This window comes from Rousettus aegyptiacus, unplaced genomic scaffold (genome assembly GCF_014176215.1).
Source record: "Rousettus aegyptiacus isolate mRouAeg1 unplaced genomic scaffold, mRouAeg1.p scaffold_m13_p_6, whole genome shotgun sequence".
Lineage (NCBI taxonomy): Eukaryota > Metazoa > Chordata > Mammalia > Chiroptera > Pteropodidae > Rousettus > Rousettus aegyptiacus.
The window spans coordinates 79,116,672-79,140,694 of NW_023416309.1; the positions used below are offsets into that span (position 1 = coordinate 79,116,672).

A 24,023-nucleotide genomic window follows, 5' to 3' on the forward strand; every position below is an offset into this window, starting at 1 on the left:
GCAATTCTGCAAGCCAACCAATATCCTTTCAATAGATTGATTTTCAATCAGAATCAGTTTCTAAGGGTGCCGTAGCTTACTGAAATACAACGCTCTGAGGTCATTATTACCATCCTCATTTTCCAAATGAGAATACAGGCTCTGAGAAATTAAGTAACTGATTCCTAGGACTGTACTATCTTCCAACTTTAAGTCCTATATGTTTTCAGTATATGCCTTATTTATAAGCAAAGAAGAAACTGAGAAAGTCTCCCTCATTCCCCAAACAGTCCCTTACTCTCCCATCTGTCTAGTGCCTAAAATGTACCATTAGAAAAGGATTCCTCTGAGTTTGAAAGGCTCTTCCCTCAAAGGCAAATGCTCCAGGGATCTTGAGATCTTGTCAGCTGACACCAGGGATGGGATGGGAAAGGTGGGGATTCTTACTTTAGAGAGGGCATTTTTTTACAGCTGTTTGAGAGCGAAGGCCCATGAGAGTGGGCTACAGGTGAGTGGGACAGGAGAGGAAGAGAAAGGCTAAAAGGAGAGGAATAAGGATGCCATGTGCCTGGGGAGAAAAATAGACCTTGCCTCCACATTTCTTAGGAGCATCTTTAGCTTGGCTTAGTCTACCTGGGTAAAGAGTGAAGGGAGGTGTCAGTAGGGGAAGCCCCGGGGAAGATTAGATGGCTTGATACAGACGGTTCTCAACCTTGTTTACCCTTTAGGTTCTCAACCTTGTTTACCCTTTAGAATCACCGAGGGAGCCAGTGCATGGGGGAATGGGAATGACGTCTTGATGGGTACAGGGTTTCCTTTCAGGGTCATGAAAACATTGTGGAACTAAGATAAAGCTGATGGTGGCACAACAATGTGAATGTACTAAATGCCATTGAATTGTACGCTTTAAAATGCTTGATTTTATGTTACATGAATTTTACTACAATTAAATAAAAATGTAAAAAATACCAGCCCCCTGCGTTCCCTGAGAGGTGGGAGAGAGCAATAAAGAACATCACGAGAGTGGAGGAGTTTCAGAGAGAAAAAGAAGTGGAGGAAGCTCTTGAAGAGTGTGAGACACAAGGAGGGAGGGTGTGCTCTATAATGGGCGCCATAACTTTCTTCTAGACGCCTTCAAGATAACTTCAGTGAAGACTTAACATACTTTACTTTTTAAGGCTTTTATGGGAGTTGTAGTTGGATTTTTTATTTTTTTATTTTTATTTTTGCTACAACTCTGTGCTGTGGTAGGGCTAAGTATAGCTTAGTTTTACTTGGGTTATACCTTATATCTATTTTATAGGTTCGCTCAATCTTGGCCCTAGATTCTAGGAACAAATTCGCATGAGCCCAAGTTTTCTCTTGCCCAGATGTCATAGGGTATGCCCAATTAAAACAGTAAGAAACTGGGACTGTGTATTCTTGCATAAAGGCCCCAGAACACAACTCATATCTCCTAACCAGAAAAATATCCAGTTACCAGGGATGCGCTGGCAGCCAGCAATTTCAGCCTTTAATTTTGATAAAAATACTTGCTGAGACTGACTTGGCACAAACAAAGCATATTCACACTCAGCCAGCTGGACTCCATCTCAAGAGTACAAGATGAAGCTCCAGAAGGTGAAGAGATTGATGCTATTTATGGGAACAATCTGCAATCTTTCTGTTCTGGGTCTGGGTGAAAATAGTGCAAAGAAATTATAGCATTTATAAGGAGAAAGCAGCTATAGAAATGCTGCAAGCCCACCCAAGAACCAAAGGTCCCCAGAGCCCCTGAGTGCCTGGGACACAGAATATGGCAGTGGGTTTGCAGAATGACCCTTATAAGAAGCAATTTCTAGTTCATGTGCTCAGTAGAGACAGGAAACACTTTTGCTAGCAGTCAAAGAAAGGAAAGGACAATGAAGCCAGATAAAACAAAGATATCTGATGCAACCAAAGACAAGTCAGATGGGTGGAAATTATAGCAAATCTCCAGAGGTACCAAAGTAGATGTTCCCATCAGGTTCTGTAATGCTGCTTCCCAACACCACCCCGCCCTCCTGACTCCCATCTTTACCCGCTTCCCAGCATTTCATTCTGCATTTCTATTCATTTATTAAATCATCCAACAGATCTTGACTAAACACAGTTTCTATGCCAGACCCAGTACAAGGCTCTGGATGTATAGAACCAAGGAAAACATGGTTAAAGCTGGTTTAAGAAGAGCCTCAGAGATTATAAAAAGTACATTCAAAATAAAATTTTATTTTTCAAAACGACACAAACCTTATACATATGCTAGAATTAAAATAGCTTCTTTCTAGCTTTGAGGATTACTAAATTCAAATTACCTTAATTAAAGATATGCGTTTTTCTTATTCTTATTTTGGTTGTTCCTACTTTGCTGGTGCCTTAGGAGGATAATCCAGCTATGAAAACTTTCCCTGACCTTCAAAAACTCATGGGAGGATGACTTTTGCCTCTCTGGCTTCCATGACTGCTCTATTCTTTCCCAATTTCTGGTAACCACCATGGTTCTTAGTGATGGGAAGAGGATAAGATGGCAACGGGGAGAGGAACTGATAATCTGGAAAGGGGGCAAGCTGCTTGCTGACAAAATCCCATGAAGTCATTGGGCTCTCGTTTCAGGATGCTGAATGAATTTTTGGTAGCTGTGCTTTAGGATATAGTGAAGGTTTTGAGAAGAACACCAAGATATCAGAGGGATAGAGTGGCTTTCATCTTATAATAAATTAAGTCATTTCATACTTTTAATACTATCTATAAATAGAAAAATTGGGAGGTCATATGACCCAAATCATAAAGATATGGCTTCAGCAAATGTGGTGTTGTCCATCATATCCTTGAACACTAGAATTAGAGGTCACTTCTTGTAACTGAACTCAGGTACCGATCAAGTTCAATAGCAGAAGTCTGGGGATGATATTAAGTCAGTCAGGACTTGGTGAATAGCAGGTCCAGAGAAAAGCAGTGTAGGAATGGGTCAAGGCCAGGGAGGAAAAGAGAGTTCCAAGGTGGCTTCCAATAAACAAAATAACTACCTGGAAATTTCAAGAAAAAACCAGAAATTTCCAAAGTTAAAAGTTGGACAAAGAGGAGTTAAAAGCCAATGATTTACCAAGAAGAATTTAGTTAGGTTCTAAAGGTGAGATTAAATAGTCAAAGGAGAATATGGGAAAAGAGAATGTCAACGTGTTAGCAAGGTGGAGTAGGCCGACTAGGAGGCCTAAATGGGATTTTGGTTACTGGGCCCAACAGAATGTTGCTTGCATGGATGGCACTCCTCTCCCAGTTCTTAAGTTAACCTGAGAGGTCACACAGGCCAAAGGAATTGTTTCACAGATGATTAGATAAGCTCATAGCTGAGAGATATACAATGAATTAAGATTAGATATGTCTGGGCTATAGCCCTGACTTGTGGTTGTCAGTGAATTAAAGAATCAGGGTTCTCAGAAAAGTATAAATTTTTCTTTAAATTCAGTGTGCATATGTAGATACTTATTGCTTTATCTGCCTCAGAGAGTCCTCGACTTCTTTGGAAGCTGCCTTTTCCCATTTCAAACATGGTTATGGTATGGTTGCCTAATTACAGTTTCTCCATTTTTCAGCTAGGGTGAGCACATAGCCCAGGCTGGTCTCCACCGTAAATATGGTGACTGTTTCTGGAGAGGCATGTATCTTAAGTCAAGATAATGAGAGTTCTCTAACTGGAACGGATGGGAAAATGCTTTCTTCCTTGTTCATTTGAAGGCTGTATGGATGAAAGTCTAGACTTGCTTGAAGACTGAGTTCCAAATTAGTGAGGACAATGAATTTCGAGAATGAAGCTAACAGGCAAAGAGAGGCAAAGAGTAGAGGACAGACAGGAGAGTGATCTGAAGGTAATTTCAGTCACTCCTGAGGGCAGCTCCACCTCTGCCCTCTATGTTTTAGTTGCGAGACGCAATATTCTGCTTTCTACTTAATTTAAATTGTATTTCTTTAACTTTTCTCCAAAGAATCCTGTCTAAGCAAAGCCATCTGGCAATATTCCCTGAAATTAATTGCCTGGAGGAATTTGTTAAAAGTTGCACAGGTACTACCTACCACACACCAACTAGAATAATTAAAAATTTTAAAACAATATCAAATGGCAAAAATGTGGGAAGCGAGGGGTAAATGGTAAAAATAAAATAAAACACTTTGGAAAACTGTTTGGCATCATCTAATAAAGTTACACATACACCCATCCTATGAGAGCAATTCCACTTCTAGACCTTTACCCAAGAGAAATGAAAATATATGTCCACAAAAAGGTAAATAAGAATGGTCACAGCAGCTTTATTGATGCTAGCCCCCAACCAGAAGCAACCCAAATGAGAATGGATAAACAAATTGTTTATGGTTGACCCTTGAACAATACAAAGGTTAGGGGTACTGACCCCTCATGCCCTGCATAGTTGAAAATCTGCATATGACTTTTGACTTCCCCCAAACCTTAACTACTAATAGCCTATTGTTGACCAGAAGCCTTATCAATAACAGTCAATTAAGACACATTTCATATGTTATATGTTCTATATAATGTATTCTTATAATAAAATAAGCTAAAGAAAAAAAAATGTTATTAAGAAAAATCACAAAGGAGAGAAAATGCGTTAACAGTACTGTGTGCATTTTTTGAAAGAAATCTGCATATAAATGGACCCATGCAGTTCAAGCCCGTTGTTGTTCAAGGGTTAACTGTATATTTATGTAATTCATATACATGAATTACAACAACGAGGATGAATCTCAAAAACATACTGAACAAAAATGCCAGGCACAAAAGCGTACATAATGTATAATTCCACTTACTTTAGGTTCTAGAACAGGTAAAACTAATCTATGATGATAAAAATCAAAATGGTGGGTTTTGGGAGAAGAGATTGAAAGGAGGCACAAGGGAACTTTCTGAGGTAATAGAAATGTTCTATATTTTGATGAGGGTGGCAGTTACATTGATCAATATATTTGTCAAAACTCATAAACAGTACACTTAAAATCTGTGCATTGTATTTTATGTAAATTATACCTCAATTTTAAAAAAGGATATTCGTACACATATGTTCATAGCAGCATTATTCATGATAGCCAAAAGGTGGAAGCAATACAAGTATTCACTGACAGAATGGATAAACGAAATGCAGTATATACATATAATGGAATATTATTCAGCCCTACAAGGGAAGGAAATTGTGACACATGCTACAACATGAATGAACCTAGAGTACATTATGCTAAATGAAAGAAATCAGTCACGAGTAGACAAATACTGTATGATTCCACTTACATGAAGTACCTAGAGTAGTCAAAATCAGAAAGTAGAATTATGGTTGCCAGGGGTTGAGAAAAGGAGGAAATGGAGAGTTGTTTAATAGGTACGAAGTTACAGTTTTGTAAGATAAAAAGAGTTCTGGAGATACATTATGGTAGGGGTTACAGAACAATATGAATTACTTAATACCACTGATCTACATAATCAAAAATGGTTAAATTGGAAAATGTTGTTATGCGTATTTAGCACAATCTAAAAAAAGAGAATTGAAAATGAGTTGCATAGGGACTGGCATGTAGTTGTCTACTTTCTACTTTGCCAAGTAAGGACACTGGAAAGCAAACAATCCACCATCTACTGTTATCTGCCTTTCATAAAAGGAAGGATATTTTTGAAATTAAAAATGTTAAGAAAGAGTCAGGATAAAGAACAGTTCTTTCCCAAAATATGATATTTGTACATCTTTTCCCACATTATTCTTATTTTTTATTTCGTTGCAGATTAATAATAAAAAATTCTTCCCATACAAGCACCAGTTTGAAGACTAGAGTTTGGAATTGCTACCGGTAGATACTTCAAAGTGAGGTTTGATGGCACCACCAGTGATTAAAAACTCCGAGTCCCTCGAACCATTATTCTGACCCAATATGACATTTTCAGCATCCTGAAAGCATGTTTTCATTCACATGTAGAAGAATATCATGCAAAAATGTCCCAGAGACAGCTATTGAAAGACCAAACACCAGAAAGCTCTCTGGACCAGAGGATAACAGTGGGAGTGAGAGTTAGGAAAGCAATGTTCTCACTCTGACACCATCAGATAGTGCATTTGTTTCTCTCCTGCACCTACATTCTAATTTGTGTGCCTTTAATGAGGTACTTGCTTAGCCAGCAAAAGCTCTCACAGCTGCTGCTTCCCAGAAGCCAGGAAGTGCTATAAACCAAAGTTGATACAGTCAGAGAGGCTGAGTTTGAGTGGGTGGTGGAAAAGTGAGAAGAAAATGAAACAAGTTTGAAACCACAAGGAAATTTATAGTTGATTCCAAGATTCAACCTTTGCAGTAAGTGGAGTCCCCCAAAATTCTGGGAGCCTGAACACTAGTACTAAATTTCATGTACCTGATTAGGAAAGAGGTGAATGAGCATTGCAAAGTGAGGCAGTCCAGGAATTGGCAGGGTCTACATGAAATCTACCCACTTCATATTGCTAAAGAGCATTAAAATATTTTATTAAATTGGCATAACAAAATTCCTTTAAGATACATTCAAAATTATTTACGTATTAGAAAAACAAGATACAGTCGAAAGGAATCAGTGTCATGTGATTAATATGGTAATTGCAGCCTTTGTATACATATGTATCAAATTAGACTTTAAATATATTTTCTATGTCATTTCCTCCCAGGTAAGTAGCTGCAAAATTAGAAAGAACTTGAATATGTTAAAGCACATTAAAAAAAAAATAACTGTATGCTTTCAGAAAAATTGCAAATAATGACAATTTTTTATGCCCTTGCTACCCTACTCAAGCTCTCATACCCTATGATCCCATGAGGAAGCCCTCCTCACCCAGCTTGGACTCTGACACCCCCACCAGTTTACCTGTCGTGTGAATACCTTCTTCATCAAGCTTAGACTCATACTCTGCTCAGAGCCACCATTACCATCACCATTATTCAATGTGAATGCCCTTTGCCACCCTGCCTAGACTCCAAGTTGTTACACTCAAGCAGCCCTCCAACACAGGAACCTGTTCAAATTCTGACATTCACCCTGCACTGGGCTGCTTTCCTGAGTATATGTCCTCTTTGCTCCACTCGGGCTCCGACACCCGTGCTGAGCCACACCACTGTATGGATGTCCTCATGTTGCTTGCCAGTTTTTTCGTTAAAACCTGTAGGTCCTATTTTGTACTATCTGTAATTGTTTTGCCTTATTGCTAGATTTACACTGATTCAACTTTATAATTAATCTTGTTATATCACATATTCCCCATCCCCTAGTTTTCGTTCTAAAATGTCTTTAATTGTCTAGATTTCATCATCAGGTAGCTTTTTTCAAGAAATATTTACATGTAATTTACCGGAGCTAAGCCTTTGCATACTTGAGACTATTTTTTGGTAGCTTGCATACAGAGGTAGAAATTCAGATGGGTATAAAATTCTTGGGTCACACTCATTTTTCCTTAGGACTAATCATTGCCCTGTCATCTTCTGGCATGGATCACTGTTGCAAGTAAATTTGAACCCAGCTTTACCTCCTCCTATTACAAATGACTTGTGTTTTTTGCCTAGATACTCCTAGGATTATTCATTTAGTTCATGAAGTTTAGTTACTTCATGTGGCTATGTCATGTTTCTATGCCTCTGTTAACATTTTCTTAGAATTCAGTGTGTCCTTTAAATCTGTAAATTTTTTCTTCATTTCAGGAAAGTTCTTTCATTTGTTCTGCTCTCTACCTGAGAGACACCAAATATGTATATGTTGGATTTCTGTTGTGTTATCTCAATGTATATAATTTCAATGACTTTGAACTTCTATAAGGTGTCATGGTTCAGTCTTCTAGAACAAAAACATTATAGGCTGGTTGGCTTATAAGCAACAAATATTTATTTCTCACAGTTCTGGAGGCTAAGAAGTTCAAACTCAAGGCACCAGCAGATTCGGTGTCTGGTGAGAATCTGCTTCCTGGTTCATAGATGGCCATCTTCTCATTGTGTCTTCACATGGCAGAAAAGGCAAGAGAGTTCTCTGGAGTCACTCTTTCAAGAGTGCTAACCCCATCCTCCCTTCTACTCTGAGAGCATGTGGCATAAAGAATAAGGAATTGATTATGATGTCCAGCAGCAGCAGTCACAGAAACACCTATTTACAAAGGCTACAACCTCAACAGTGGGGCAATGTCCAACGCCACTGGGGACTGGAGTCCAACCTGTGGCTTTTAATACTTCAGCAGTTATGATTGCAGTGTGTTTCTGGACTGATTTATAGCAATATTCAGAAAGCTATGGTCCTGGTTGCTACTGGGACCTCCTTGTTCTGACCATTTTTAGAGCCTACTTCTCCATCCTTTAATAAATTTTCATTTGTGCCTAAATCATCCAGAGTTAGTTTATACTGCTTGAAGCTAAGAACTCTGACTGAATAATGATTAAATTTTCATGTTCATTGTTACTATTATAGTACATCATATTTCCAAAATAAAAATGATCAATAGCTCAAGAGTGGTTCATTAAAATATTAATATACTATTAGGGAAATGCAAATTAAAGCCACGATGAGATACCATCTCATACTATAATCAACAGGACAAGTAATAACAAACTTTGGAGAAGATGGGGAGAAAAAGGAACCCTTATACACTATAAATTGGTGCAGCCACTGTGGAAAACAGTATAGAGGTCCCTCAAAAAACTAAGAATTGATCTACCATATGATCCAGCAATCCCTCTACTGAGTATTTACCCTAAAGACTTAAAAACTCATATCCAAAAAGATATTTGCACACTGATGTTCATAGCAGCATTATTCACAGTGGCCAGGACACGGAAGCAACAGAAGTGTCCTATAATAGATGATTGGCTAAAGAAGCTGTGGTACATATATACAATAGAATATTACTCAGACATAAGAAGAGATGAAATACTGCCATTTGTGACAACATGGATGGACCTTCAAATAATCATACTAAGCGAAATAAGCCAGCCAGAAAAGGTTGGAAATCACATGATATCACTCATATGTGAGATATAAACCTAGAAGCAACACATGAACAGGACAAACAAACACAGACTCATGGACATAGACAAAAGACTAGTGGTTATCAGAAGGGAGGGGGAAAAAAATTAAAAAATAAAATGTTAAAAATAAAAATAAATAAATAAAAATAGAAAAGAAAAAAATATTAATATAACCCACAGCTAAAATTATATGTAATGGTAAAAATCAATTGTATTTCTGTACACTAGCAGTGAACGATCTATAAATGAAATTAAGAAAACAATTTCATTTACGATGGCATCAAAAAATTCAAATACTTAAAAATCAATTTACCAAAGGACTTGTACATCAAAAATTATAAACATCATTGAAATAAATTAAAGACCTAAAGGAATAGAACAGCATCCCATGCTCATGGAACAGAAGACTTGATATTGTTAAGATGGCAATACTCCAAGTTAATATACACATTCAATGCAACTTCTATCAAAATATCAGCACCCTTTTTTAGCAGAAATTGATAAGTTGGTCCTTACATGCATATGTAAATGCAAAAGATTTAGAATAGTCAAAAGAATCTTGAAAAAGCAGAACAAAGTTGAAGGACTCATACTTCCTCATAACTTCCTAAAAAGCTACGGTATCAAGACAGTGTGATAATAGCATAGGATAGACATGTAGATCAATGGAATGAAACTGAACATTCAGAAATAAAACTTCCTATTTGGTGAATCGATTTTTGGCAAGGGTGACAAACCCATTCAATACAGAGAAAATAGTCTTTTCAACAAACAGTGCTGAGACAACTGGATATTAGTGTACAAATGAATGAATTTGGATTCATATCTCGCACCACATGCAAAAAAAAAAATTTAACTCAAAATAGATCATCAACCTAAATGGAAAAGCTAAAATTATAAAACTCTTAGAAGAAAACATGGAAGTAAATCATTATATCCTTGGATTAGGCAACATTATCTTTGATGTGACACAAGAAGTATAGTTGCAAAAGAAAAAATGATAAATTAGACTTCTTCTTCTTCAAAAAAACTTGTGCTTAAAGGATACCCTCAAGAAAGTGAAAAGACAACTCATTAAATTCGAGAAAATATTTTTAAATTATATATCCGACAAGGGGTTTGTATTTAAAATACATAAAGAATCTTACGACTCGACAATGAAAAGAAAAACAGCCCAATTAAAAATGGGCAAAAGATTGGAATAGGCATTTTCCAAAGAAGATTGTACAAATAGCCAATAAGCACATGAAGAGATGTTCAACATCACTACTCAGAAGGGAAATGGAATGGAAATGAAAACCACAATGATATTGCTAAAGGGTACAGAGTTTTTAATGGAGATAATAAAAATGTTCTAAACTGATGGTGCTGGTGGTTGCACAAATATGCAGTACTAATGACCATCGAATTGTACACTTAAAATGGGTGAATTTTATGCAGGCGAATTATATTTCAATAAAGCTGTTACCAAAAAACCTACAATGAGATGTCACTTTATATTTGACGGATAGCTGAAATAGAAAAGACAGACAATAACGAATGTTGCCGAATATGTAGAAAAATTGTGCCCCTCATTCATTGCTGGTGGGATTGTAAAATGGTGTAGCCACTTTGAAAAACAGTTGGCAGTTCCTCAAAATGTTAAATACAGAGTTAGCCTATGACCCAGAAATTCCATTCATAGATATATACCCAAGGGAAATGAAAACATATGTCCACACAAAAACTTGTACATGAATGTTTATAGTAGCATTATTCATAATAGTTAAAAAAAAAAGGAAGCAATCTAAATGTTCATGAACTGATGAATGAAAAAACAAAATATGGTATATCTATACAATGGAATAGTTAACAATAAAAAGGATGAAGAAATGATACATGCTACAACGTGACTATATCTTGAAAACATCATGCTAAGTGAAAGAAATCAGACATAAAGACCACATATTGTGTGATTCCATTTATAGAAAATGTCCAGAATAAGCAAATCCATAGAGATAGAAAGTATATTAGTAATTTCCAAGGGCTGGGGGGAAGAGGGAAATGGGGAGTCACTACTAAACGGCACGAGGGCCATTTTGGGCATGATAAAAATGTTCCAAAATTGGGTAGTAGACAGAAGGAGATTTGACTTTGAGTGTTGCACACACAATGCAGTATACAGATAATGTATTATAGAACTGCATACTTGAAACCTATATAATTTTATCAACCAATCTCACCTCAATAAATTTAATTTAAAAATTGGATGGTACTAATGGTTGTACAACTCTACATACATTCTGAAAACCATTGAATTTCACACTTTAAAGGGGCAAATTTTATGTGAATCATATCTCAGTAAAACTATTCCGAAAGTTTTTTTAAAAATCATGAAGATTGTGGGGCGCCAGGGGAGTGCGCTCTGGAGAACATGGCCACCGTGGACCCTGCCCAGATACCCAAAGCGGACATTCACCCTCATAGCGTCTTCAAGTACTGGCTGATTGGAGTCCACCAGCATTGCTCTCCAGGCCCCCTGCTGTGGAGAGCGAGGAGATCAGTGTGGCTACAAGTGGGCCAAACACTACGCTGATATCTACGACAAGGTATCTGGCCAAATGCAGAAGAAGGGTTATGACTACAAGTGTCTGGGAGGGGGGCACATCTCCCACCAGAGCCAGGACAAGAAGATCCACGTACAACTACTCTGTGGGATACAGTGGAGCCCAGCACTCCATCGCCCCCCAAAAAATCAAAGCCAGGTACTTGGACTGTCGGGTCACCTGGGCTGAACATGGCTACTGAGGCCCACCTTCAGCCTGCTGCCCCTAGCTGCCCATTTGGAATCCCGCCCTTGAGGCCCCCTCCTGAGGCCGTGGGCTGTACCCCTTCACTCCATGCCACCCTGGCCAGGCCTGGGAGACAGACACCAGCCTGGCCCCAGTGCCCAAGTTTACCTTGGGAATTAAAAGCATTGTCACTCCTGCTGGTCCCTGGGGGGATAAATCATGAAGATTGTAATGTTAATGCCACAGATCAGAATAGCATTATAAAGTTAAATAGCGAACAGGGCTCTAGTGAAAATGAGAGTATGGCTCTTTATGTTATTGGCTACACATCTGAAAATATGATTGTTTTGCACAAGTAGCCAAAAACTAATAGTGCCAATTGTAAAAGAGATGAGTATCTGAAAATTGGATTGTACTGGGCTAGTAATTTATTTATCTCTATTTCTCAGTGTATTGTTTATTATGAATGTGTTTGCATATGAGCATAAAGCCACCTATGATTTTTTATTATTTTCAAACAAAACACAATGACCTCTCTAGTAAAGAAGTGATATTCTTTCTAGAATAAGAACGAAAACAATACTTTCCAAATTGATGAATTTTGTTTCTAAAGGCAGACACAGAAATTGCCAAAACTATAGCAATATCATTGAAATCTAAATTTCTTCAGCAAAACAATGATATAAATCACTCTATTGCTGAAAAGGTATAAATTCAATTGAAAAGCTAATGGCATATTTTATGTTTGAAGAGAAAGCAAACAAAAGTCTGTAATCTGGTGACATTCTAGGTTGTGGCAAAAATCCAACAGCATACAATGTGAAAGAATAATTATTATCCTGTGTGCATCCTGGAAGATATTTCCCTTTACACAGGAAGGAAATGGCTGATATGCTAGGTACAAATCAGCCCTTGGCATGTGTGTGATACTTGCATGAGGGGAAAATGTTCTAAGATGTTTTATTCTATTTATCATTGCTGTGGAAAAGGAGATTTTTCATCTATAACAATTATTTTGTGAGAAAATATACATTGAATTCAGTACCGATAAAAACCTGGCCATATGTCTAGCAAAGAAGGGTGTTAACTACAGGAATAAAAGATTGCTCCTGAATGTCAATCCACACCCTGCTTCATTTACAGAGAGCAGTTAATTAGCAGACAATATGCACCCTGACCTTGAATCAGGAAAAAAGGAAAGAGTGAAGATTACAAATATGATCAGGTTGCAGTGACTGAATGTCTTTTCAGCATGCTGCAAAAAGAAATAAATGACTGCTTTTCTGTGCAGAGGCATGTTGCCTGCCAGGGAAAGGTGTGCCTGCAAACTTTTCTTTTTTTGATAAAGAAAGTGATTAATAGTATTTCTTTGTGATACTCATAATACCTATAGAGATATTTCTCTATTTTCAAGTGGATTATCTCAGCTGTGTTCAAAGTCTTGCATAGCCTGAATCTGTCACTTCAAGACTGATACAGCAACGAGTTTGAAAAGTTGAGAATGGGAATAAACTAGCTAAATTTCTTAAGAAGATATAAATGACATATATTAGTTATTTATTGCTGCATAACAAATTACCCCAAAATTTAGCAGTTTAAAACAACAAACATTTATAATCTCGCAGTTTCTGTGGGGCAAGAACCTGGGTGCTGCTTAACTGGTTGACTCTAGCTCAGGTTCCCTCATGAAGTTGTGGTCAAGCTATAGTCATTTTAAGACTTGACTGGAGAAAGATCCATTCCCAAGTTCATTCACTCAGGTGGCTGTTGGCAGTACTCAGTCATCCCTGGCTGTTTGGCTGGAGATAGCCATTCCTTGCTATGCGAGTCTCCCTTAAGGTATCTCGCAACATGGCAGCTGGCTTTCCCTAGAGTAAGTGAGCGAGAGAATGAGAGGGAGGAGCAAGACAGAGGCCATAGTCTTGTAACCTGATCTCAGAGGTGACATCCCATCACTTCCACCCTATTCTATTTGTTAGAAATGAATCAGTAGGTCCAGCCCACGTACAAAAACGTGGACACCAGGAGGTGGGGATCCTTGGGGCCCTCTCGGAGGCTGCATACCACACTATCTATATACTTCCGTGGGTATGGCTTTACCAAGACTGGGGTCCCACCCAATTTATCAGGTCTTAGTCAGTGAAGTTCTCTACTCTGCCACCTGGCATGGCCGGAATTCTCAGTGTTCTGTGATCCACAAGACAGAACTTGACCAGCCAGCCATGTTAGTTATTGAAAATGAGTGCAAATTCAAAAATGAAATCCTAATTTAGAAGTCCAGTGCCCTTGGGTACACAGCTATTACAGAATTGGTGGGTTTCCGCCGGCCCCCTTAAGCTGGCTGTTTGGTGGGACAGGTCTAAGCATATTGTTCTTCTTTCCCATGGCAGAGACAAAAGTTGTCTTCAGTAAGCATACTCTCTTAGCCAGGATACATTGAGAAACTAATTCATCCCAATTCCTAAAATGGAGTTGGTTTGACCTGACCTAAGAGGTCAGTGGAGAGAATTTGACCTGAGAGAATGCTCGTCTTTATGGCTTGGGAGTTTGCTCTCAAACTTTATGCATTTTATTTGCTTAGGCCAGTCAACCCAAATAAGGGTGGCTTGAATAGAGGCAATGAGTCTCTTATTGTTCTTCTCCACCAGGGATTAGAGATTGATGGTTTTCCTCCAATCCTCATTTTCATTTTTGTCCTTAGTAATAAAACCCCTAAATATAAGTTGGGAACATAGCTGCTTGGAGTATAAAAAACAATGACTATTTTTTTTTTTTTTTGCAGTTACATGTGGTCAGGTAACTGTGATCTGACCAACGAGATATAAATGATAGTTGATATGAGTAATATAAGTGGTTGGTATGAACAATTTCCAGAAAGTGGCCTTTAAGGAAAGTAGTATGCCTTACTTTGCCTTTCTCCTTTTGTTTTGCCTAGAATGTGGATGCAACGACTGGAACTTCTGAAGTAACCCTGGGAATAGAAGCCATACAGAATAAAGCAACATGAAAGGACACTGGCGTGCCATACCAATCCTGGGATGACTATCTCTGGACTTATTAAATATGAGAGAGAAATAAATTTTCACTTTTGTTTAAGTCATTTCCATATTTTTCTGTTACTCTTAACTGAATCTAATCTTAACTTACGATGTGGCTTTATTCAAGTCTAGATCCCAAAAGTATGCAATTCAAATCTAGTCTTACCATGACCTGAGCTGCCCTGCTACTTCCTACACTGTTCTTCCAGTGGACAGATATTTTCTATAAATATAGGGCAAAAAGTTATAGAAAATGTTGCCAGGTTCCCACTGGTAATGGTTGAAGACCTAGGATGTGCTGACTGGCTGTATCCAGAGTATGGAGCACCTGGAAAGGGCTGAGTGCTCTTGCTGAACTGCAGGGATGGGACTATGTCAGGGCAGGGATTCTAGTCCTTGGGGTTCTCTTCAGGTAGCAGGATCAGCAGGAGGCTGTGGGCCCTGCACTGAAATCTCCTGACATTTGCCCTGGCTGTTGCCTACGTCCAAAGGCCTGACAGGTTCAAGATCTGTAGGTCAAGTCCTTGTCTAACTCGTATATGCAGAGTCAGTAGGTACCTTTAAGAACAAGGAGTGAGAGTTTTCAGGGACAAGGAAATGAAGATAAAAGACAAGTGAATTTGTCTTCTGGAAGTAAGCAGGGAATAGACACAAACAAAAAATCCACATCAAGCACCAACATTGACAGTGTTTGCATTGTGTGGTGCAACGCCAGCCAGAGGCCTCTGGGGAACAAAAGCCATGTCTGTTTTCCTTTCATGGCCTCTGCTTCACAGTGTCAATGACTTTTTCTAGTGAAACCCACACCCAGGCTTATGCCAGGACTATACTCAACTCCCACTTTCCTTTTCACAGCATGCCAAGGAAGTGACTTGCCTCAGAGCACACACAGGGGGCATTTCTGGAGTAGTTTGTGCTGATCACCTGATGATAGCCGTGAAGAACCCAAGGTACTCACTAATTTCTCAGGCCCAAAGTGTCCACATTGTAAAATACAAGTCCTGCCTTCTGGAAAGGGCAGGCATTCACCTTAGAGAAAAGGAGATTTTTGGCAAATTATAACCAGCCATCAAAATCGTGGACTGTGCATATTTTTTTAAAGTTTCTAAACTAAATTTTAGTTTGATAAACTCACTCCATTATCTTCTGGTTGTTTTCTCTTGACTTATGTTGGCCCAAGAATGCCTCTAGTTCAAAATCTGTTTCTCAGTGTCTATTATTTTAATATATTTTAATATATTAAAATATATTTTCCAAAATTAGTCAGAGGGATACTCCCTGGTCCAGAATGGTCAGTGTGGGAGGCTCAGTGTGGAAATGGAAAGGACATGGGTTCTCAAGTAGGCAGATCCACACTGAAATTAAGACTCTCACGCTGGAGTCCAAAGATACTATCCATAGTTGTGTAATAGGAAATGAAGGAGTATATGCATTGCTCAGAGTTACAAAGGTGACCAGGTGAGGAACTTAAAGTATTGAAAAATCTTAGTATGAAGCAGTTGGGGAGGTGAAAGGGAAATGTTGTTAATGCACCAGAACCTTATCTCTCACAGCAGGAGGTCAACTGATAAATCAAGAAATGATGGTACACAACACAATATACACATGATGTATTACGAATTGTACACTTGCAACCTATTTGATTTTGTAAATCAATATCATTCCAATAATTTTAATTTTTAAAAAAGTGATTTTTTTTCAACAAATATATATGATGTGCCAAGCACTGTTCTAGGCATGTAGGGTACAAACAAAATAGAGAAACAAAGTCACTGCACTCATTATACTACTAATAAGCCTATTGGTTAAGGATAGAGATCACTAAGGTGATCTACCAGAAGAAACAATAAAAAGTCTAAAAAGAGTTGCCTTGGGAGTGGACTTAGGAGAGGGGAGGGGTTGAGAGAGAAATAGGGCAAGGGATTGTTTTTCCTGACAAACCCTGCCATGCTATTTGATTTTATATATATATATATATATATATATATATATATATATATATATAGAGAGAGAGAGAGAGAGAGAGAGAGAGAGAGAGAGAGAGAGAGACAGAGAGAGAGAGACAGACAGACAGACAGACAGACAGACATGTTTGATACTTGGATACAAACATTTTAAATTAACAAAATATCTTACTACTTACTAGCTCTATATCCTTGAATAGAGCACTTAAATTCCCTGGGCCTCCATTCTTCATTCTTTTGTCTGGAAATTTGGGATAATAATGCTACTGTCAAAGACTATTTATTGCAGGAGTACTTGGCATAAAGTAGGCACTAACGTGTCCGTCCCCTCCCTTACGTCTCCAATTTAAGATTTTGCAGTTCAAGGTTTTCAGGATATAAAACGACATCTGTTCTCAGGTCTGGCCTGAGCAAGTCTCATCTTTTCTTTGCCTGCCTCTGTCCATCTGAAACAAAGATGCTCATATCAAATTTTCCTGAGTGCAAAGGGAATGGGATGTACTTTGATGAAAACTGAGTGTCTTGAAAGAACAGTGACCAAACATAGTTTTCATTTGGACAATACTGTGCAATTGTTGATATAGTCTTTACTTACTGTCTATTCACTTATGGACAGCTAAGGTAATTTGCTGTCCTGACTACGTTATTGCCTCAGAAGATTTCACAATCCTGTACGTAATCCCTGAGACACTGAGGGCCTCATGATATGAGCACGAGAATAATTGTGAATTCAAGAGTGAGAGGGAGAGAGGGAGGCAGGGGGGGAGAGGAGAGAGGAAGGGAGGGTGAGAAAGAGAGAGGGAGCAAGCAAGCAAGCAAGCAAGCAAGCAATCACTGTCTGGGATCAGGATATAATTAGCAGAAAAACACTAAAGATAGCAGCATGACAGAGCAAGGATTGCTGACATCCAAGCTGGCTATGAAGGGGGAAGTGTACATATGTGATTCTCTGTGTGTTTATACATACACAAATACACAGGGTGATGTGCTTGCAGGCTCTGTGATGTGATGTGACGTGTCAGTATGTGTGTGTGAGAGGGATGGGGAGTATGTAAGGAGTGGAATACAGGTAGTGATATGCTGGTAGAGATCTAAGAAACAGTCCCGGAAAGGAGATCCCTGATTTATAGAGGTTACCAATTTTGATGGTGTAAATACTCCACTGTGGCTGATTGCAAGCTACTAAGTTAAAGTCACTGAATGTAGTTGAAAAGAAATGCTCAGAGTCAGCTCTCACCAGTCAGTACAAGCCACTTCCAGCACACTGCTGGCTGCAGGTTTCCAGCACCATTCTCTTTCAAAAAATCTCCCAGCTCCTAAAGTTGTGGATATTGCTTTAGCTTTTATTCCACAATCTATCCATACCTCTCAAACGGAATTGTTCACTCAACACTGATTAATTTTTTAGTCCTTTGAAAAGGTCATGACTCATCACAGCCCATAGGAATTCTAGAACTGGAATGGTTTTTTTCCTTCAAAATCTACACAATGTTTGGCAAGACCATTTGTTTATTCAGAAAGCAGCCAACAGGAAGCTGCTGGCCTATCAGTGACCCACACTGCCCCTAAAGATTTAGCAAGTTTCTGCTGGCCAAAGAAAGCTACCAGCAGGCAAGAGGGTGCTCCTTTGCTTTTGGTGCCCCCACAGTTATGGCTCTTTGGAAATTAAGTGGCTGCCTAGTTCTTTGGCACATCTATGAATCTCCTCCTCGTCTCACAGAAAACGGGCTCTCTTTAGTTTCCAATTAGGGTCAGCGGGGGCTTCCCTTTGAAAATTCCCCCACCTCTTTCCTCTCTGAAATCCTGTATCCTGAGCCAGACAGGGCTAGATCCAGGCCCTAAGGGGCCTGATGTTTGTATACTTTGGGGGGCCTTCTTTAAGGAAAAAAATACAAAATTACAAATATAAAGCTACTAAGGTCAGGGCCTTTAGAAGGGTCCTGTGAAATCAGGATCTTGAGCGGAAGCTTCATTAACTTCTAGTAAATACACCCCTGGAGTCAGACTACACTCAGAAGGAAATAGATGTTTGCCTGCCATTGGTGACTGGTGGAATGTCCTGTATTTTTCCTCTCGGTTGAGGAGGAAACTCCAACACCCCGCTCCTCCTTAAAAACTCTGCCTAGGAGCCTGATACTGGAAGATATTACCCCAGCACTTCTGAGGAAGCCATTTTATTCAGCATCACTCCTGTGTATCACACGGCTACTCCTCACTGCTTGGTACAAAATACACCAGTGACACCTGTAACAGGCAGAGACCAGTCCCATTGGTCCAAGGAAGTATCTTCTCTAACCCAAGCAAAGCCTAACTCCAGAATCACTGTGGATGAGAAGGGACCTCTAGTGGTCAATCTCAAAGGTCACATCACTTCTACCTATTCTCTTAAAGGTATTCTAGCATGTCATTTCTAGGGTGTCAATTCCAAGAGGTTGAGGAACTTTTGGTTTAGGTACAGCTAGGTTGTGGAGGGTAGAATCGCTTTTGCTGAGTGTTGTGTAGAGAATGTCGTGAATATTTTTCTGTTTACGCACAGACAAAATTTATTCATAGAAATAGAAATGTGACCTCAGCCCAAAGTAATAGATGTTCTGCATTTTGAAAGCAGAGTATTATACTACAAAAGAGTGGATTTTAATCTTTAAAAAAAATCATGAGTCCTTTGAGAAGCTAATTAAAACATCAGAGACTCTTCCTAGAAAAATACCCATGTGGATGTATACACATACACACACGGACACACACAAATGTTTGCCTGCAATTCAGACATTTCACTGACATTAAAAAGCCCATCCACAGTGGTCCAAGAAGCCAAGTTCAGAAACTCTGAAGTAAGGCATTTGGAAAAGGATGTGGTGTGGCAGCCAGGAATCTTGAATGGATTCTAATCCCTGCACAACTTTGGACAAGTCCCTTTAACCTCTCTTAACTTCATTTCCTCGCCTATTACAAAAAAAGTGGAGGATTAGACAGATGTAGAACTGCCAGATAAAAGACAGAACACCTAGTTAAATCTGAATTTCAGATAAACAATGATTTTTTTTTTTTAGCATTAAGTATATCTCAAATGTTGGCTTTCTTGTGGCTTAATGGATAACTGATGCACAGGACATGCTTATACTAAAAAAGTATTCATTGTTTCCAGGAAATTCAAATTTAATAGGGTATTCTGTATTTTTATTTGCTAAATTTGGCAATCCTAGACAGGAGGCTTTCAGGTCTTGATTTAGGGTCTAAGATTTTTGGTGATGATTTTTGAAATCCTAATGGAGGATGAGAAGTTAGAGGATCATTAATCAATGTTTAAGCTGGAAATTGCGAAGTCTCATGATCGATTATAAGCCATTTAGCGAACACTATGTGGGATTCTGGATAGAAAAGTCACCATGCTGGGTCCCTGCATTGCTCAAGAAACACTCCATCATTGCTAGGCTGTGACTGCCAGATTTCTAGCTTTTCTATCACTTTAAAACCCTCAATTTCATTTCCAGTGACCTCGCTAGATGACCTTGCTGGCCTATGACCTTCTAGCCATTTGCCAAGCTGCTGCCTCTGTCACATCAAGGTTGGTGACAGTAGATGTGAAGGCCTTTGGAGATGACATTGGTCAGCAGTAGCTGTGCTGCTCTTTAGGCCTTTCCTACATTATGGTTGCTTTTTTTCACTACAATACAATAAGAAGTACTATGAGTTCTGTCCCTGCAGAATCAGTCTCTCATAGAGCAGCCCTGTGTATACATTCTCTTCTAGGACAGAGCACCCAACTTGCACCTTTAATTTATCTCTGAGTTAGCATGCTTCCTGTCTCTCCCTCCCATCCTTCCTTTGTCTTTCCTTCCTTCCTTCCTGCCTCCCTTCCTTCTGCTATTTCTTGAGTACCCACCATGCACTGAGGACTGTGCTAGGTACTTCCCCTTACTTGAAGGGCTTCTACCTTTGTTACCCTCATCAATGCTTAGTTTCATAGCTTGTATTTCTCAAAATCATGAGAAACTTGCCTTCGTTACAATTCTCAGGCAGACAGATTACCAAAGCACAGTCATCTAATTTGGTTGTTAAAGATGAGATTCCTAAATCTCATCAGAACCAGTGAAGGAAAGGTGCCTGGAGACTCCTCAGGTACTTCTTATTCTTACCTAAATCAGAAGGCCTTGGCTGCCACTTCTTGGACCCCCTTCTCTGTCCAGAAGTGCATGAGCCTGATGTGGAACGGATTGGTTTCTACTCCCAGGAATTTCCAGATTCAAGGCTGCATTCTTTCTCTCCCTCTGCACTTGAGTTACTTGTGGAAGCTGTGTAGTATTAGACTCTATTAATACTTCAAACAACCAACCTACTTAGGTTTAATGGTTAACTACTAGGCTTCACTACTTCTGACGAAATGGTTTCCCCTATTTATTAAGTCCAGGAAAAAATGTTCCAGGGGCAACTTATATTACCGTGGACTTGTCATTTCTTTGACTCTCCAGAAGAGGCACCATGATACCATTTTTAAATTCTGAAATCCCTCTCCAGCACTGATTAAACTCTGACCTGGCTCTTGACCATCATTAACTTTCTCCTCTAGAATGTAAAGCCCTTGAAGACCAAGAGCTTTGTTTTGCTCACCTTTGTATCCCCCAGGGTACCCACTTAATGTTATGGGATTCGGGGAGTACTATTCATCTTGTAGACGATACAGATTTGCATAAAACAATTTTCCACAGATGGCAGTAGAGTGATTTGAGAAGCCAAGTAGTTTATTAATTCATGATAAAGACACCATATTGGCTTGGATGGCGCTGGCATCCCTTGTGCTAAGAGTACTTAGCACATAGAGGATACACAATAAAAACCTAAATATTTTCTCCTAACATTTTAATTATGAAAATGTCAAATATACAGAAAAGTGTAAAGAATGGTATAATAAACATTCATTTAACCCTATCTAGATTCTCGATTAAGTGTTAATTTTTACTATATTTGCTTTGTGTATGTATATATTTATTTTTGCTGAATCACTTGCCACTTGCAATCATCATAACACTTAATCCATATATATTTCAGCGGGCATCTCCTAAGAACATTTTCCTATATAACTGCAATAGCATTATCACACATAAAAATAATTAGCCATTATTTCCTGAAATCATTTAATATCCAGCTATAGAAGTTGATGTTGGTGCCCTACCCACATCCCTTTGGCTGACCTAAAGATCACCTGTAAATAGTTCCTATATATAGCAGGTGAATTCCTAAGTGTCTTTGCTTAAGCATTTATTGCTGGACAGAGGGAGTGCACTCTGCCCTCGTGGGGCAGGCTGAAAGTGCTGAGGAGTCAACGCTCCAAGAGTGTTCTTCGATCAATGATGGAGATAAATGGGTGGATAAATACCGGAGCTTCCTTCCCCCTCATGAGCTGATTCTGCGGTATGTTCCGGTATGTTCCACAGAACTTGTCAAAGGGCTCACAGTGACCGTTGCCTACAGCAGTAATCTGTTTATTGACACACCCTTTGTTGGTTTTCCTCCCTTCCTCTTCTCACTTCCTTACTATGCTTCCTGAGATCAGCTTTAAATAAATACTCACAGCCAAAGCTTTGTCTTAGGATCTGTTTTGGAGGGACCTAGAACCAAGTCATCAATTCATTGCTAAATTCATTTTTAAATGATAAAAGTTTAATATCCTGCTCTTAGAACCATAGAGAAGCAAACTCAAAACCTGCTTAGATGGCTCTTGAAGCCCAGCCAGCAGGAACTGCTCTTAGTTACGGTTCCTACTGGAACAATGCTATAGAGAGGTCCATACTTATTTATTATGCCCCGCCAAGCCTATGTTAAAAATATAATAGCTACTGCTTATTAAGAGCTTACTGTGCGGTCGCTTCACATGCTTTATTTCGTTTAATCCTCACACTAACTTCGTAGGGAGGGCATTATTATTTTCCCCATTGTATTGATGAAGAACCTGAGGCACATAGAGTTAAATAACTTTTTGAAGTCACACAGCTAGTAAGAGGCAGATCCCTGGTGTGGTTAACCAATATGCTAAAGTATGCGGATAACCACAAATACTATATATTCTATTCTCATATAAATGGGAACAATAGTACATGTCAGATAAAACTCACATTGTAATAACACCAAAAACATATGTATCTTTTACCCTTAATTGCCAGTTCTTATAAGTGTAAAGCAAGGATTCTCCAATCAGGTGAGAGTCTCAAAGGAATAAAACTTTCCCCATCCATGGCTAGTTTGGTACAGCTTACACAATGGGTTTGGATTACTAGTATTAAGTGATACTTTTCCAGCACTATTGTTTTGGCTGCTGTGAAAATCAAACCTCTCCTCAGACTTGCCTTCATCACAATTCTCAGGCAGACAGATTACCAAAGCACAGTCATCTAATTTGAGCATGACAATACTCAGTGAGATGAGCTACAAATTTTTGTGTAAAATCAGGCTTTCTTGAAAAATTACATTCCTGTTAGTAATATCTGGCCCCACCTAGTAACTTAGGTACACATAAACACTTAGATCTTAAGAAAATATCTCCCAATTATTGTCATCTTTAAGAATCCATAAAGAGAAACAGACTTTGAACCCACTTTAATTATTGACACGACCTACTGTCATAAAGTGTTCAAATTCAAGTATTATAAAGATGGCAACAAGGAAAGGGTTCTCAGACAGAGGAACGATTGACGGAGGAAGTTGGCTTTTCAGAGTTCGTCGGGTAAGTGGTCAGACTTTGTCTTGTATAGAAAATAAAGAGTCATGAAAATTAAAAAGAAATCAAGTGAGGGAAATTCATTTTGAAAAGTTGCAGTCTTGGTGGGGTGGAAGCGAAAGGTAGACATCAATATTCCTCCTTAACAGGTTCACAAGAGCCCTGCCAAGAAATCCATACTTTCAGTTTTTATTGAGAACCTAAAGGGGACAGTGCTTGAAAAAACTCTATTAATAATCAAATTCTGAAATCATCACTGTTACAAAGCTGGGATAGCAATCTTTTTGCAAAATTTTAAAATTATATAAGAATCAATATTATTACTAAATACATCTTATTGAAAGATTAACGCAGGCTTGCCGGCCAGAAAGGGTGAGCCTGGCAGGAATGATACCTGTTCCTGTCAGGACAGGCCTGGGATGGGGAGAAACAGAGCAGGCCCAAAAAAGTCATAGGTACGTTCCAGCTCTTGAAAGTTAATATAAAACTCCAAGTTGCTAAGGTCCGTGGAGTGGCCAGG

At 38.9% G+C, this 24,023-nt stretch overlaps 1 pseudogene; it reads left to right on the top strand.

Annotated features, from left to right (window-relative positions):
- The first annotated feature begins 11,431 nt into the window (after window positions 1-11,431).
- Window positions 11,432-11,805, top strand: LOC107507640 (annotated as a pseudogene).
- Window positions 11,806-24,023: the final 12,218 nt, after the last annotated feature.